The sequence below is a fragment of the Triturus cristatus genome, chromosome 4_1, assembly GCF_964204655.1.
Source record: "Triturus cristatus chromosome 4_1, aTriCri1.1, whole genome shotgun sequence".
NCBI lineage: Eukaryota > Metazoa > Chordata > Amphibia > Caudata > Salamandridae > Triturus > Triturus cristatus.
In genome coordinates this window covers 322,031,605-322,047,043 of record NC_140585.1, presented here as the reverse complement: position 1 = coordinate 322,047,043, position 15,439 = coordinate 322,031,605, and the positions used below count along the sequence as shown (strand labels likewise).

Below are 15,439 nucleotides of genomic sequence, written 5' to 3'. Positions count from 1 at the left end.
AAAGCTTTATGTCAAGCACCTGTCCTAGCAACACCATGTTACAGCAAACAGTTTACGCTCTTTGTTACAGAACGCGAAGGTACTGCTTTGTCAGTACTCACACAGGAACAAGCAGGATCACACAAACCATGTGCTTATTTTTCTAGTACATTAGATCCCGTAGCTCAGGCTCTGCCTGCGTGCCTGAAGTCAGTGGCAGCGACAGCTTTAGCAATCAGACAAAGCGATGCCATAGTGTTAGGACATCCATTGACAGTACAAGTACCACACGCAGTAGAGGTTCTCTTGAACCGCACACAAACACAACACTTGACTATAGCGAGACTCACCGGTTACGAATTAACATTGTTTCAGCCACACATAGAAATCAGACGTTGTAGTACATTGAATCCTGCCACTCTTTTGCCAGTAAACGGAACAGACCCATTAGCACATGATTGTATTGAAGTTATTACTATCACGACGAAACCCAGACAAGACTTGACAGACGTCCCATTGACAGATTCAGACCTGACGTTGTATGTAGATGGTTCATGTATGAGAACAAGTACAGGAGAGCTAGTGGCCGCGTATGCAGTCACAACAGACACTGAAGTCATTGAAACAAATCGTATTAATACCTTGTCAGCTCAAGCAGCAGAGCTCATCGCTCTGACACAAGCCTGTATTCAAGCCACAAATAAGAAAGTCAACGTATACACAGATTCACGTTATGCATTCGGAGTCGTCCATGACTTCGGCGTGCTGTGGCGAGAGAGAGGTTATTTAACTTCTCACGGTGCCCACATTCAGCACGGACCCCTCATTCATGCCCTATTAGATGCAATACATCTACCCGCTGCAATATCAATTATGAAATGTAAAGCTCATACGAAAGTTACTGATATCATTTCCCAAGGCAATGATCTAGCTGACAAAACAGCTAAACAGACTGCTCAAACTCACACATCTGACATGACAAAGACAATAGTTCCGACACCAACACATTGCATGATGGTTAAGGATCCCGCTCTTGACGTAATTGACATACAGACACATGCTACACCAGAAGAAATAAAGAAATGGACTGAATTAGGAGGGATCCAAACTGATCAGGGATGGATGACGAAGGAAAAATCTATATGGTTTCTTCCCGACTCAATGGTCCAAGTTATCATAAATACAATACATAGTCCTGCCCACTTAGGAGAAAAAGCTATGCTAGACAGCATTCAACACATTTGGTTCAACAAACATTTACGAGCAGCAGCTAAACAAAAAGTCCGTACCTGTATGATCTGTTGTCAGTTTAACCCAGGTAAAAGCATTCCCGTAGAACAGGGTGGATTTCATCCTCCTGATCACCCTTTTGAAGTCCTCCAGATGGATTATATCCAGATGGAACGATGTCGAGGATTCAAATACGTTCTTGTAGTTGTTTGTGCTCTTTCCCGTTGGACAGAGGCATACCCGGTTTCAGATTACACTGCCCCGACTACTGCCAAACAGTTAGTTCGAGAATTCTTCCCACGGTACGGTTTACCACGTGCTGTCTACTCAGATAACGGCCAGCCGTTCTCATCCGAACTAATGAAATACGTTTCACTTTTGTTAGGTTATCAATGGAGATTTCACTGTGTCCGACACCCCGAGGCAGCAGGTCTCGTGGAACGACATAATCAAACTCTGAAAATTAGATTGTCCAAAATATGTAGAGAGAAAGGTGTCGACTGGGTAGTAGCCTTACCAGTTGCACTCTTTTACATGAGAATGGTAGCGCACTCTCGAACAGGGCTATCCCCTTATGAGGTGATCTTCGGTAGACCACCAAATATGTGGGGGACGCCTATACCTCGTAAAATAACTGACGTTGACTGTAATATGCTGACAGATTACCTGGCTTCCTTGATGTCTGCACTACAATCTTGTCGTTCACAGGTAGCTGCAGCCTTTCCCGACAACACCGAGGTGAAACCCCATGACGTGGTTCCTGGTGACCTGGTGTTAGTGCGGAATTTTGATCGGAAGTCTCAGCTGGATCCTAGGTGGAAATCGCCTCAACTCGTACTGTTAACCACGAGGACAGCCGTGAAGATCGAAGGTCGAAAAGGCTGGATACATTCAAGTCATATCAAGAAATTTCATGGACTACCATCCGATATAGAGACTAAACCCTGTATTTCCTCAAAGACAGACTCAAAGCTTCCTTTGGTTGAACAAACAAACTCAGAACAATATAGACTAAAACTACGGTCCAATAAGTCAGACAATTTGATTGTTTAAGTCCTCTCCAAGGTGAATCGGTTGAATTTGTCTCTGACATGTATCCTCTGGACCGGAATAGAGAAGGAGATAATCAAATCCAGTTGAAAAAACATGCGTACTGTAAATCACTGCGTAGTCATTGTACAGTGACGTTATTAATTTTGTTTTTCTTATGTCTTTTAATAATAGCTGCAAGTATATTGTTGCACATATATTATCCTATTTCTAAACATGTTTATAATGTTACTGCTGAACATTCTTTTAGTGAATTTCCCCCGCATGAGTTGTCATATAGATTTGCGCTGCGCAATAACACTTTTATTAGTATGTTACATCATTCCCATCAGGCTAGCAATGCTACAAATTGTTGGATATGTGGCCGACTCCCTCCCTATCAGAACTATAATGGAATTTTGCCTCTCTTTCCATATCCGTTCACACACAATGGCTCCTGTGGAGCATGGTTTAGTTTAATTAATTCCCTAGATTCGAATTCCGCAGTTTATCAAGACAACTGGGTTTGGGGAAACCTGAACTTAGTCTTGCTTAAAGCCTGTTACCCTAACAAGGAGGGACTTCCCAAAAGAACAGGAACTGATCTAGAAAATGAAGTATATGGATTAGGTAATTTCACGCTTAATCTCATGATCCTGAATGTCGAATCCGAAGCTGCACCAATTTTGCCCGCTATGTCAGTATTTCCAGTTAAAGGTGAACTGTGTATAAGAAAGAATGGCTCCATACACATGGGCCATAGTAAATGCATCACTGTAATAGAATTCAGTGATCAAGGCAAGTCTACATTTAGAGCTTCTCGACATTCCTACTTTGTATGTGGTCAGACTGCATATATACGTCTGCCTCTAGATTGGGATGGTACCTGTTACATCGGATTTCTTTTGCCACCTGTTTTCCTAGCTCCTCCTGATTATCATAGAAATACTCATTTAGTACACAATAGAGAACAGAGAGATCTCCCAATAGTCGATTATACTGAAACAGCATGGGAGAAATACACAGATTTCAATAAAGGTTTCTTTCCTTATATAGGTACAGTCACTAATAGTAAGCTGATACGTAGATTAACCAGAACCCTTGAAGCAGTAGTAAACGAAACTATTTCCGCCTTAGGCAATTTAACAGAAGAACAGTCCGCTATGCGGATTGTTGTGCTTCAAAATCGTCTTGTCCTTGACGTCATTCTGGCCGATAGGGGCGGAGCTTGTAGGGTCATCGGATCAAATTGTTGCATTTTCATACCAGAAAATTCGCCATCTGTATATAAAGCCATAACTCGCCTTCATAAGATTGTAAGCCAGATACACCAGAATCCAGGCACCTGGACTTGGTCCGGTTGGTTTTGGAGTGTATTATCTACCTTTGGATGGAGGGTCCTATCCTTCCTAGGTATTGGCCTTCTCATACTATTCAGTTGCTGCTTATGCCTACAATGTGGACCAGCGATTTGTGGTCTATGTGCCACCTCGTGTATCCCACATCCAAGTTTTCATTCAAGATTCCGGAAGAAGAAAGAAGAACAAATGATGTTATATGAACAAATCAACGGATTGATGAAGATTGATATCTCTTAAGGGCAAGTAGGGGACAAGGAGGGAATGTGGAAATATGGATTTTTATGATCAGTTATGTCCCCTATCTTGGACCCCAACGGTTTCATGTATAGATCATAAGTACATGTATGTTTCCTCCAGTTCCAGTTATGAAGACGCAAACACATGTGCGTCCACCGTCAACATGTCCTCTTTCAGACCCGCCATGAATGGGCCGGATACTCTATTCCTAAGTATGAAAGGCCACCGGCTTTATATGGTTCACTTCCCACATTTCTTACAGTCCAGGCGAGTAGGCCCTGATTCTGCCATCAAGCCTTTTCTGCCTTCTGCCTCTGAAAGCTCCAGTCTGAGCTCGCATCTGTATCCATGAACTTTGTCCTACTCCCTGTGCGGCTAACGGTGCCTGACTCGACCTGTCTGCTTGCCAAAAACTGCGTTTCACCTTCAAGATTATCTGCTCTGCTCCGCTCTTCACCCAATGCATTCCTGTCTAGTAGTTTAAGTAAACATTCTTTTAGCTACCGAGCAAAAGGCCCGGCTTCTCTGTCTTTATGCAAGTAATTCATAGCCCTGTTACTATGGAAGATTTTCTACCCTCGCATCTAGTGTAGACACTTAGACGCTTGTACACGCACTAACAGTCAGTATAGTCAGTATAGAATAAGATTCTATCCTAAGAGACCTTTCTTTTTGGATAACACAGTTCTTTAAACATAGGATGTTAGATATGATTTGGGATTAGGTTGACATAACCCCAGACTTCTGTCTCCACATGTAGAGCTAAATGTCAAGTCCCTTTCACCCCCTAGTTGCTCGTCAATCACACGTCATGCTGCTGCGCGCGCATCTCTGCCAAGTATTTCTGCTGACATTGCGAAATTCTTCCGTGGAACCACCCATTTATGACATCATATCCAATGACGTTCTTTAAGTTACGCCCAGTTACACCTATTTTAGTTACGCATGTATGTTCTTATCTTTATTATCAACTGTTACGCCTCCTGCATCTGTTTCACTGTAATGCCTATTGTATAAAAATGATTACTTGTCAATAAAGTTGGTTCTTCACTTCCTGAACCTTCGTGGTGATGGAATATGGAGTCCATCGATTCGAATCGATTTTGGAATAAAGCCCGTTCCGAACCTCTAATACCACGGATTCTGCCTCTTATTTTACTGAGCTATTATTATAGATTTTCCGCATCAAATTAAGTCCCGGTAATTAAATTATTTACCACAGTTCTTTTGCTCACCATGCCACCACAGTTTAGACCCAGCCATATGCAAATCAGTCTTGACCCTGTACCTCATGGGAACAGTTCAGGCCGAACTGCCAAACCAGGTCCTTCCTGGCCCGGAAACAAGCATTCCCTGTACCGGTTTTGTGCCAGCATGCCGTAACTCATACTGAAGTCAACCAATGGCTTAAGTGGGCTGATGCACTGCCCCTTGATGCATGCTTGAGTGGGTAGAAGAAAAATGTGAATGACATAACCACAGATGTAAGGATGAAGAGCGGCTGATAGCCCCAATAAGTAACTATATCATAAATATAATTCTGAAAGAAAGAAAGAAAGAAAGAAAGAAAGAAAGAAAGAAAGAAAGAAAGAAAGAAAGAAAGAAAGAAAGAAAGAAAGAAAGAAAGAAAGAACGAAAGAAAGAAAAAGAAAAAAGACGAAAGGGAGGTAAAGAAGACAGATGGATAGAAGGAAAAGAAAGGAAGGAAAGTTAAAAGGAAGGAAAGAAAGAAAGAAAGATATTTCGGTGAGAAAGAAGGAAAGAAAGAAGAAAAGAAAAGAAAGAAAGAAAATGGAAAAAAGGAATGAAAGATGGCAAGTAAGAAGGAAAAAGAAATGAAGAGAGAGACAAAAGAAAGAGAGAAAAAATAAGTAAAGAGAGAATGAAAGAGATAGATAAAGAAGTATTACAATTGCCGCAAATTAAACACAATAAAGGCTGTATTTGTTTTCTCGACAAAGCTTACTAAAGAACCATTGGTGAACCTGAGACCAGAATGAACGTGTTCTGAAGAATTATTTTTTTATGAATTCACATCATACATAGTAAAATGACAGACCAATGGATGAAGAAAGTTGACGGAAACCCCCTTTAAGTAAGTATATTATACACATAATTCTAGTAAAATCAAACAGTCTTGGCTAATGAACAGCCTAAGAAAAATGCAGTTTCACTGCCCTTACAGTTGCAGCCCACCATTTGGTAGATAACTACTCCTTTTGTTTTATCTAGTGTGATTGTTTGCTTTAATTTGAGGTCTTTTGATTTCAGGATAGTAAATGCAAGCCCCACTTGAAGAAGCAACAACGGTTACAAAAAAAGGATGAAATAGACGGAAAAGTCCTGTCAGTGGTGAATTGATTTTGTCACTTCTTATGTGGACAGGGAGAAGCCTAAGAAATCGATACTGAAACTAGGGATGAGCATTTTTGAGTCATTAACCGGTTTGCCCTGTCTTATTCCTTGCCTAGCTATTTCTACCCTTGGTCTCAGAAGTCATTATGGCAGTGTCAGCCGGAGACTCATTAACTTTCTCCTATGTCACTCAGCAGCAGACAGAAAGCCGCTGAGGGCGGGGCAGGGCAGGGCATCAACCCAGCCATGCTATTCAGGGGTCAAAGGGTGATGTTGTTTTCTCTACCTCTGAGATTTTGGTGAACCAGTATCCAAAGTTTCATCTTCTCTCCTTTGATAACACTTTCCAGAGTCGTTTATAATTCACAGGCGACCATGATGCAATCCTTATTGGGCCCACACACATATATCGTCTTGTTTTATGTCTTGCAGCCATGTCTGCCAGAACCAATGACTCAGTAAACTAGGGCAGATTATTTATTGCTTCCCACCTGCAAGATTTGGGGGTGATAATGATGTTTACGTACTGTGTCTCATTCTCTGCTAATGCAGATATTGTTGCCTTAGAGTTCAGATTGTTATGTTATGTTATGTTAATGACATTTATAGAGCGCGGCAAATACCCGGAGGTGTCCTGGCGCTGTCTAATTCCCCTGAGTTTACTGAGCCGGTGCGGAGTGGAGAGGGTGCTTACTCATTGAGAAAAAAAGCCACGTCTTTAGTTCCTTCCGAAATGAACAGAGATTCGTCATGGTCCTGAGATAAAGAGGCAACTCGTTCCATGCCTTTGCTGCACCGTAAACAAAGCTTTTGCCCCCCCATCGGTCTTTCTTTATACGTGGCACCAAGGCCAACTTAGCTTCTTTAGACCGCAGGGTTCTTTCCGGGACATACCATTGAAGTCTAAGCTTTAAAAATTCTGGGCCCATGCCGTGTAGAGCCTTAAAAGCCAAGGACAACACCTTGAAACGTACTCGGCTTTTGACTGGGAGCCAATGTAAAGCTTTTCTCTCAATAGAGACTGAGGAAAATCTTGAAGAATCTGTGAGCAGTCTTACTGCCACATTCTGCAGTATCTGCAGTTTATTCAACGCTCTTTGTTGTGCGTTTAGGTAGAGTCCATTACAATAGTCCAGTCTGGTCAACACCAGAGCCCTGACCACCGTTTGCCTGCTTTCCCCGGGCAACAAGGGTAGCACTTTCCCCAACATTCTGATGACATACATAGTTTTTGATGTTACGGCATTCACTTGAGGCTCTAGTGTCTGTCATCAAGTATTATGCCCAGGTTCTTTACCTTTCTGGTTGGGACTGGGAGCGAGCCCATTGAGTCGGGCCACCAGGAGGGAGTCCAGAAATTCGTGTTATTACCAAACAATAACACCTCAGTTTTGTCCGAGTTCAATTTAAGACAATTCTTGGCCATCCAGCTACCCACTGCTAGCATGCACTCGCGAAAACGCCCTTCCACCCCAACCTCTCCACCTGGTGTCAGAGATACCACAATTTGAGTATCATCCGCATTGGAAGTGAGGCCAAAACCGAAGGCGCTTATAACAGGTGCCAGAGCCCTGACATAAATATTAAAGAGGGTTGGGCTGAGAGATGACCCCTGAGGGACCCCACAAGGTGATATAAAAGGTTTGGACTGGAAGTCCCCCAGGGCCACAACTTGTTTTCTGTCCGCCAGAAAGGATCTTAAGAGGTCCCATGCTTTTCCACGAACACCACACGAATTTAAGCGGCTCAGCAGTATCGTGTGGTGGACCGTATCGAATGCCGCGGACAGATCCAACAAGATCAGTGCCGCCCTACCTCCCTGATTGATGGCTTCCCTGATCTCTTCCGTGGCTTTGATAAGTGCAGACTCCGTGCTGTGTCCCGGCCTAAAGCCATATTGAGTTGGATCAAGCACATGTGTCTCATCCAGGAAGTGGCTAAGTTGTCTGTTCATAATTTTCTCAACCAATTTGGCTGGTAAGGGGAGTCTGGCAATTGGACGAAAGCTGTGTGGATCGTTAGCCGAAAGGTTTTTTTTTTTTAATAGGGGCAATATAGATGCCAGTTTCCATTGCCTGGGGAAAAGCCCTGATTCAAACATTAGATTGAATATTACTGTTAGACGATCCGCTGTCGGACCCGAGGCCTGTTTAGCCACCTTGGCGGGGCAGGGGTCATATGGTGATCCTGAATTAGACTCCATAAGGATCTTTTGTGTGTCACGGGAAGATACTGACCGAAATTTGTCAAAGATCGGGCAATGAGCCCCATTTTACATAGGAATCTCACTAATCAAGTCCATGTTACTAAAGCCTACTTTGCTAAAAACCATAAAAATAGCTTCCACGTTAGACAGGAAGAATTTTGCCAAATCTTCACATAGCACTTGGCTAGGTTGGACTAGCACTGGCTTAGGTGTGGCCAGCCTAACAACCGTCTTAAACAGTTCTTTGACTGAATTTTTTGATTCTGTAATCTGTACGGCAAATTATTTTTGCTTAGCTGCCACGATTACCTGTTTGTAGGTCTGCAAGCTGGCTTTGTAGGCTTTTTTCTCAGATTCCTTATAATTGCTCCTCCAGTTTCGTTCTATCTGCTTGCAGATAAGCTTATGGTTCCTGAGCTCCTGCGAATACCAGGGGGCGGAGGAGTGTGTTCTCTTAGGACGCAGGACTTTGCTTGGAGCTAGTCTATCACAGGCCTGCTGCAGCCAGACTGTATAACTATGGCAGGCACTTTCTACTTCTTCTGGCAAGTGAGTTGCAGAGGAGGATAACAACTCGTTAAAGGTGATTCCATCCAGATTATTCCATGCTCTTGTTCTTATACAGTCCTTAAGGCCTGTACTTTTCTTACATGGCTCCGTTATTATTATCTCAAATTGGGCTGCGTAGTGGTCAGACCATGCCAGAGGGTGAAGGCCCTGGAAATGGAGATTATGTAGGTTGTTAAAGATCCCGTCCAGGGTATGCCCTCCCCTGTGCGTGGCACCTACTACCTGCTGCCTCAGGTCTGCAGTCAGCATCAGATCATTCAAGGTCATAGTATCCGTTTCCTCCAGTTATTCTAGATGGAAGTTGAAGTCTCCCAAGACTGTAAATGCCTCAGAAAGCGCCCCCTCTTCCAATAGAATCCCCAAGGAAAGTAGAAATGAATTTCTAGTTCCTGGGGGTCTATATAATAAACACCCCTTAAAGGATTGATGATGAGTGAGAGTAAGATTGAAAAATAAAGCCTCACAGGTGTCTATAGGAATTGGCTGGAAGGTTGCCTTAATCGAGTGATGATAGATCACTGCCAGACCTCCGCCTTTCCTTATCGGCCTATCCAGTGTGTGGCATAAAAATTCCGGAGGGGTGGCCTTCACGATATCCGGCCCTGAGGCGGGATCCGTCCATGTCTCTGTAATGAAGGCCATCTTAACATCATGATCCTCAATAAGTCTGGCACATTCTAGACTGTGCTTAACTAGAAACCTCGCATTCACCAGGATGCATTTCAAAGATCGGCTCTCCTTAGCAACTATCCCTCCCCTCTTCTCCTCCTTGTCAGAAATGGATAGGTTTAGGATCCTGGGTATGCTGGAACCACAACCAGGACAAGTAACGGGAGGAGTTATCGGTAGGGCATTAGATAATATACAAAGGCAATTCATTGTATTAGTAATCTCCCTCAGCTTTTGCAAAGTTCCATTATCATACCTATGAACAGGCACTGTTCCTGGGCCAAAACAACCAGGATCCCTGGTGCTTGGCGCTGGCCGGGCGCGGACGGGCGCAGATGGGCTTGCCTTAGGCGCGCCTTCGGCGCACCAGCGGTGCGCTCGCGCCAGCTTGTGTTTTATGCGCAGTCAGGGAGCCTAGCCCGCTGACCTGCGTTCCAACAAAGATGGCGGCCCCTCCTATTACTCGCACCTGTGTTTCTGAATGCCCCCGTCTAATCGGCTAACAAAGTTAAAATAATATGCCCCAATAAAATAGATCCTGCAGTGCTTACAACAGTTAAAACAGATTAAAAACTATTAGATGTGCAAAATAACGCAAAAAGCAGCATGCCTTCCGTGTATCATCCGCTCTTCTCCCGGCTCAAGCCTCAGGAGAACTAGGGCTGCACGCTCGCGCCAGCTTGTATTTTATGCGCAGTCAGGGAGCCTGTTGCACTGGTTCCCGGTCCAAGACGAAAGAGAAAGAGAGGGAGAGTACTGCTTCATTTGTAAAATTATAAGTGACCATAACAATTCTGACAGAGCACAATCCACCACCATTGATGCACTGCTGGTGTGGTACCCCCATTTCAAGCTCAGTTTTTACCTGGCTCACATAGAAATCTCCCGAGGCTACCTTCCTTGCCTCAGCAAACCACTGTACACCTGCAACCACTCTCAACCCACATCACCCCTGGAAATAGGGAATTTCTGACCATTTCCCAGGCCCTGATTCAAACATTTGGTCTCCCTCGTGGTACTGAGCTTCAGGGACCTTACCTCACTGCTAAATTACCTTTTGGAAACCAACAACACTCTAATCACCAATTCCTATTAGGCCTAGGCATATTTCAGACTAGGAAGGATGGGCTGATGAAGTGGTTCACTAAGTTGGCACACTCATACTCATCCATTGGCTGGACCAGGCTTGAAAATGAAACGCCATTGGTGATGTTTTTACCAAAACAAAGCTGACAAGCTAACTGATGGCCGTCTTGAAACCTGGAAAATTCTTGTGGGTAGGGTGCCATCTTACACTGGGCAGGGTAGGAGGCTCTGTCTACTGACTGGCCCCACTGGCCTGTTGGGACCAGGTCTCACATGGGGGATTACGTGAGCCATTCAATACGAAGTGACACCCTGGCATGGGTAGGGCCAGTGGCCCTGCCCGGTGTCTACAGTCCTGGCCCATGGGTACTGGGAATCCCAGGTGAAAGCCACTGCTTAGCTTGCCTTTCACGGGGGATTACAACAGCTCTGCAGCCCACAGCTGCACCAGACTCCTCCCTGGTTTGACACCACTTGGCCCAGGTAGGGAAGGTGGCTCTGTCAGGTGCCTGGAAATCTGGCCTTTGGGGACCGGGTCACCCAAGAAAAAGCCATGCCTTCACCTTCCTCTAATGGGAAATCTTCAGCCTGCAGGAGCTCCAGACTCCTCTCCAGCCCATCACCACCCTCCCCAGGATCTGCCTGGTGGCTTGGCCATCAATGGGGTTCTCCCCAGTCTGCAGCCACCATACCCTGGGTAGGGACTGTCATCAGTCCATCAGTGAAGGGTGTACCTGGGTCAGTGCCTTCCACCTTCCTGGTGTCAGAGCCTGGAAAGCTAAGTAGGATCAAGCCCCCAGCCAACCCCCATTTACTCCTTGAGCCTGCCTGGGAAGTTGTTTTTCATTGTCTATTAATGGGGCTTACAGAGACTGTGGGAGACACTAGTCAGAGTTAGCTGCACCGGTCGGCCTGTTGGTCACGTGGTAGGTCAACCAATGACTGAAACCACCAATGGGTTGACCAGCCCAGTGGCCAGATGACTTGGGCTGACATGGTGACCAGAATGCCTAGTAGGCAGCAGATGGCAAAGCTAGCACTCGGTAGACTCCTTCCTAGATCCACTGGCAAGCTCCTTGCCTCTGAGCTCTGGCCATGTGATCATCCTGCTGACCTGCAAGGCATCATGCCCCCATCCCTGCAACCGGCGAAACATTGCAGGAGGAGGAGCCTCACGTTACATTGCACATGTAAAGGCAGCCTTCCATGTCCAGAATCCCATCCCTCCTAGCTGGTGGCAGAGAGTCCCCATGGGGACATGGGCACCCACATAGACAAGACGTGTCGCACAGGATACTTTCAATTGATCGCGGAGAGGTTGACACTCTTCTACTTACAAAACCCTGACCCAGAATCAGGATGGATACTAACGATTTAGCACCTGGTGCTCCACGTACATGCAGTGCACTATGGTCAATGGAGGTGGGCACCTTCTGTAAATGCTCCAATCCCCAAGCAAGCAGCTCTATGCACCACACAGGTGGGTGAACAATCCAACACTTGGTGTATTCTGCTTTACAATGATAGAAAGAGCAGACATCAAAGGATCAAAAGTGACATAGCTATGAACGCTTATCCGCCATAAGCTAGTTATTCCCAACTTTTCTGACACCTCCTGCTTGAAACCCAAAAAGTCAGAAGGATCTTAAAGGCCCTGCTTTCACCGTCTGTATTCATATTGAAAATCGAGATCAAGCAAACATTTGTTCTTCTGCTTCATAGAAGGTTTCTATCCTCCCTGAGCTCCACATAAAAACCCTTCATTATCATTTGTCAGGTATACCACCCCAGTCAAAATCTCCCACCTGCCACTGTCTCCAGGCCCGGTTGCTCCCAGTAGGTGATGGGTGCTTGGAGCTAGAGGTGACAGTCCCATGGGGCTGGCCCCCTTGCCTCAGGTGAAAAAACAATAAGAGTACTGGTATTTCACCAGTGGCCCATGGGCCTTCCACTTATCCTACACCTCTCAAGTCTCTTCACATTGCTTGGAGTCAAGCTCAACAGATTTTTCTTTTCCCACTGATTCTGCCTATTATTCTTCCTTAAAAGAGCTGTTTACCCACCCTTCATTGAATTTCTCCACTTGGACATGCAGAGCACTGGGCAGAAATCATATTGCATCAACACTTGAATTGGGCCTTCCCGATGCTTTGTTATAAGTAAACAGTCAGCTGCTAGCCCCCCCCCCCTCCATTGCACCCCAGCCTGACTGACCTAGCCTTTAGAGCCAATCCAACTTACAAATTTGACTTGTTGATATCCTTTACATTCCAACATCCCAGAGGCTTTTCACCTTGACCTACTGGGTATATGGGTACGGCCCGGCCTGAGATTTACACCACCTCCCATGGATTTTCAAGGAGCAGTGAGAGCCCACCAGATGCCACTGGAACAGCAGGACTTTCCAAGACTTGTGCCACTCTCTTGGGGTGAACGCATTCCTGGGTGCCCCACCCTTTAATAAAGACAAGAGAACTCTCCCTGTTGTTCCTGCCAGCTTCTCCAGGACCGTGTAACTGCATTGGATGCCAGGAGGGCCCCCAATCTTCGCCACTTCGGGTTCACCAACTCTCTTTTGATTGGCCTAAGGCAATAGAGGCCACTTGATGTCCCTTTCAAATGGCATTTGCCCATCTCTTAGGACTGACTGACCCATGTTCAACTGTTGTTGACATGAAACCCCCCTCCAATTCAGCCTTCAAAGTTCTTGTTTCAATATTTACTACCACCCCTAAGATCTGCACCTGTGGCAGCTTCACCTGGACCGTCACCCCAGGTTTCTGTGTGCACCACTGTGGCCCTCCTACTCCTACACCTTATCCCACATTGCTCTCAGCACCAGCGTTGGCCAGGTTTGGTGAGTTGTTACACATTCCTTAGCAGATTCTGGCTGCCGTGGCAAACATCCTTCTGTCTAAATCAACCAACACATTTTCTGTGGTCTGGGGAGCATAGCCATCAGGTGCGTTAACCCAACATGTGGTTCATCCCATAGCACCAGCTCTGCTTACCAAAAGTGGCCCACTAGGTGCTCGCATTCGATGTCGGGATTCCACTCCAGCCAGACAGACTGCTTACCATTTTAATGTTTGAGAAGAGTTTCAGATCACTTTGGCCCTAACATCTCTAATCATTCACTTTACAGAATAAAACTTGGATGTCTGAGCGCCAGCTATCCTGAGTGATTCCTCAGAGGGAATCCGCTACAAAACAGTTTGCTTGATCTTTTGTACCAGATCCAGATTAGACGACTGATTTGCACATCAGGACGGCTAATGAACCTCCACCAGAAATTCCTCTGGCTTCAACCTGCCCAGAAACAGTTCGCCATTTTTAGAGTCCTATCACATACTCTAAAGCTCCAACCCATCAGAGTAGGCGATATGGGCTCGTGGTGAGCCTCCCGCTAATGTCACAATGGGATCCCACCTCAGGCAACACACACTGGTCCTCATCTTCATTGTGCCACAAGGCTTTAATTGGCCCTCTGACTTTCCCACATGCTAGTCTCCTTGATCCATGTTTCAAGATGGGTCACATGGGTAGCCAACATCCCCGCAGAACCATGTCAACCGGCGTAGGCCACATCACCCAGGAGCAAGATGTGGTCAGGCCCACTGTGCACAGTCTATCCCAGTTGACAGTTGTGCGAGGAGCAGGGGGCCCCATTACCCTTCCTCACCCTGGCATACCCCAAGAGGGGCTGGGGTGTTTGCCAGGGACATGGTAAAGCTGCTGCAAGGGGACTGTAACACTCTCTGCCTGACCTGAGAGACACCTGCCGCATTGAAGGCTTCCCAGCTGACCTGGAGCCAGTCGCAGCACACCACTGCAGCGGAAGTGAACCCTGTGGAGGCTGGGTGCACTAAGATGGCAGTCTGATGGAGGAGATCCACTCTCCAAGGTTCCTGCAGTGTTGAAACCTCTTGGTGGAATGCACAGACCCCACCTGTTTACCTCTCAGCAGTTTCACACTTTCTTGAACTCTCTTCAAAGTTCTTTTCAACTTTCCTTGACGTGGAGTCAGTCTTGTGTACATCACATTTCCTGCACGCACTGCCAATCAGGGATTGAGCGCAAGGCTCCTCCCTCCTGCCCTTTCCGGCCCTGCCCACCACCTTGCAGCGCCCCTTCATCCTCCCAGGACCTATTTAATGGAGGCTGCAGCGCAGCCGTGAAGCGGATGCATGAAGCAGGCATGTACTCTGCATGTTGTGAGTCCCTAGCTTAGGCATCACCCCCAAGTCATGCCAGTGGCCTGAGTTCCCCCCTTGCACTGTAGGAGGCACACATGGATTCTTGAGCAACCATGTGAGTTTACTCATCTGATCCCTTGAAGCAGTTCGTACAGGCTTCGAGAGGCAAGGCATCTCCACCAAAAGACGCCAGGGTTCCCTCATGGACCAAGCACCTAAGAAAGGCCGCCCGGGCCAGAATCTGGAGCCCAAGTGGCAGGGCTTTTAGGGGGTCCCAGCCCAGGGAGGTACTATAATTTGGTTCCCCCCAGGTGCATGTGCTCCATCTTGGAAGAGCTGTCTCTCACACCAAGTTCCTCACATGTCAGTTGTGTCCTCCTAGTTAGAGAAGCCCTCCACATGTCCTCACTGAGTGCCCAGGGCCCATGGAGCACTCCACAGGCCGAGACACATGAGGGGAGGCCTTGCACTGTGGTTCCATCTGAGAGGCAGCTGAGAGTTCAGGCTGTCACCGTCAGTCA

At 46.2% G+C, this 15,439-nt stretch overlaps 1 protein-coding gene and 1 pseudogene across 1 annotated transcript in view; both read right to left on the bottom strand.

Moving 5' to 3' along the window:
- The window catches only part of LOC146854871 (sodium- and chloride-dependent GABA transporter 2-like), a 681,032-nt gene that overhangs the window by 605,303 nt on the left and 60,290 nt on the right, over positions 1-15,439 (bottom strand). The gene's annotated exons all lie outside the window — the stretch shown is intronic.
- LOC146854872 (28S ribosomal RNA) lies at positions 12,999-14,239 on the bottom strand (annotated as a pseudogene).